Source organism: Mytilus edulis, chromosome 2, assembly GCF_963676685.1.
Source record: "Mytilus edulis chromosome 2, xbMytEdul2.2, whole genome shotgun sequence".
Taxonomy (NCBI): Eukaryota; Metazoa; Mollusca; class Bivalvia; order Mytilida; family Mytilidae; genus Mytilus; species Mytilus edulis.
This window is the reverse complement of record NC_092345.1, coordinates 102,383,233-102,386,311: the sequence shown is the minus strand read 5'-3', so window position 1 is coordinate 102,386,311 and position 3,079 is coordinate 102,383,233.

Below are 3,079 nucleotides of genomic sequence, written 5' to 3'. Positions count from 1 at the left end.
CTTGAATGTTATTTGGCCTTCGCATGTACTTGTCAGTACAAACCCAAATACAAACCCAAATATCAATGTTATTTTAGTATAAATCATAGCTCACCTGTTCTCCAGATTAGTTGCAGTAATTCCACATTATACTCTCATCAACCAGTTACAAGGATGGAAATAGTAAAGAGATACATGAGTTAAAACACACAATTGAAAATCCAAAAGAAAAAAAGAAAAATAAGTATTTATTGTTGTCCAAATAAAATGTGTTTTGTCTCTTTCTTTTGGAAGCCTGCAACACAGAGCAAACTTTTGCACCTCACTGCCAGCATCATCTTGCCCTGTTAGCGAAAGTTTGTTCATAATTTTGAAGAAGTGGATCATTCTGTCTCTGCATTGAAGTACACTCATCTTGAGTTGTATGTTGTAAACCTATTGCTGACTAAAATAGGCCAACAAATTTGATGACTATATTGAATTAATCAGTTAACAAGTTCTTCGTTCTTATTCATGGGTTCAAGTATCAAATGGAGATGTTAGCTGAACAACTGATAGCAAGTTTACAACGGTCTTAACCTAAATAAAGTCTAAATTAAGATTGTATTGGTTGTGAAATTACTGGTAAAGAGTAAATCATATTGGTAAAACTTTGTTTCTGCACAATGAATAAAACAAATAAAATTATTGGAAAAGGCTTGACATGGATTCATCAGAACCAAGCATAAAATAACAATAGACATATTGCATAGTATGTCCAGTTACTGACAGCTGTTTCAAATTCCAACTCTGTTTTGTAAATTTTTATAACTGGCAAATATATTGCACGCATTGATGAACTTGCATCCATATGTAGGTAATTTCTCAAAAAAGTGGAGATAGAGATGCAAGAAGTTGTGGTACGAGTGCCAATGAGACAAGTCTTAATTTGTAAAAGTAAACCATTATAGGTAAGTCTAGTTACCTCTACAAATCAGATGAGGCAAGCATTAACTCCTCTAAACTGTCCAGATCATTAAAAAAAAAGAGACTGAAGGGTATTCTCTGCTATTTTCAAAGAAGTTTGACAGATATAAATTTTGAAAAAGACACAGGACGACCAAATAAGGTTGGACATACCTGTCCAAATGATAAAAAAGATGATTAGTTGAGCTTTGGTCCACAGCACTTTGAACATTTTAACCAAGATCTCATCTTTCTATTACATTACATCTAATGAGAGGTACTAGTCCTGAGAGTTGTAAGTCAAAGACTGAGAAAATTTAACATCACCAAACTAAGTATGAGCTCTGTTGTTTCTTGAAATGTAAACAGTTTCAATGCCAATCTTATGCATGACAAGTAAATATTCAATTTAAAGTCATTTATGTAGTATCTTAAAGAGAACAGTATTATGGCTATGTAAAACAAACATTTCCAATGCTAGAAGGCTTACCAAATTATAATGGTGCCTGATGATTCATTCATTATAGGTTGCTTGGTGTCAAGTGGCAAATATTTCATGCATGTTCATTATGAGAAAATATGACCATATAATTGGAAGATCTGGGAATGAATGGCAGGAAATATGAAATGCAAATGGAAAATGAGGGTATACGTGATTAGGACAGAAATTGAGCCTTGAAACAGGCCACTTGTAGATCCCTTAAAAGTTGTCAAAAGGGTTCATAGCATGCACAGAGCCTGACAGTCTCACTAGTCTAGGCATCAGATTTAATGTCCCAATTATTACTGAACATAGCTGAGTTGTAAACATCTTGCACACTAGCAGGGATTTAAAGCTGGTCAGTCAATATTTATAGATTATCGTTGATCATCTCAACGAGATTGATTTTCTCGCTTGAGCTGGTACAGCGAAAGTGAGAAAGCAATCGAGTTGAGATGACCAATGATAATCTGTTTACCTATGACGACGTTGTCAATTTCATGTCAGTTTCGCTAGCAACGCCACGTGGCCTCCTTAGTTTCTAGCGATAATTTTTCCATCTCAAGCGAGAAGCATGATATGAAAATTATCACAAAAAAAGATCAAAGGGAAAAATGCACAAAATAGCGATAATACAGTTTCTCTAATTCTATGGAAATTTATCCCTTTCCGAAACCAATTGTATAATTTTTTTTAATCAATGTGTGGTTGTCGATGATCTCAAAAGATATTGGATGATTTGAGTTCACTGGATGAATCAAAATATGCTAACATGTGTTAATGAAATTGACAACTTCGTGGAATGTGAAAGGCACTTGAAGGGGATTTTCTGTTTACAAAAGAAGAAAATTCCTTTTTTAATCATTAGCTGAAAAACAGATTCTTACATAGTTACTCGTGAATTTCTGTATTTGATATTTTTGGCAATTTTTTCTGTCTATTTATTTTGACCATTATTCTCCATTATTAATATGTTTGTCATTATTGTTAACTTTTTGAATATTTCTCCTTCTTGGACAAATGGTTGAAAACACTTCTTGGAAGTTCTATAGGGAATTTGTTTTAAAAATTTAAGGCAATATTGGTGGATCAATTTCATGCCGCATGGAATTATATAATAATAATATAATAAATATAGCCCATATAGAGTTATAGTGTCTGAAATATTAATGTTTTACATATTCCCTAAAAGTTTGTAGACCAGAAGGAAAATTAAGATACTTAAAATGACCAGAACAATAATCTCTACAAAAAAGTTTACATAAAAGATATTTTCAATTGATTGCTTATAAAAGTTATTTTCTTAGTTTGATATCATTTATCCATTTATGAAGGACATAAGTTTTAAAAAGCTAGAACCTATAAATATTAAACAAATGATCAGCAAAATAAGACCATCAAATAAGTCAACATGGCCAAATTTTCATTTGACACCTATAAGAGTTACAAGTTCATTTATTCTATTGTGATTTCTTCTGAAACAGTCGCATGTACTTCCATTATATTGATAACGAAGTTGGAATTAAACAAACAAATAATAGGTAAAAATGGCAAAAATAGGGGTACAGCAGTCAACATTGTGTTATTATCTTAATCACTACAAAAGCAGATAGAGTGGGGTGCGCATATTCGCCGGGGACACAATTTCGCCGTTTTATGATTTTGAGTTGTAAA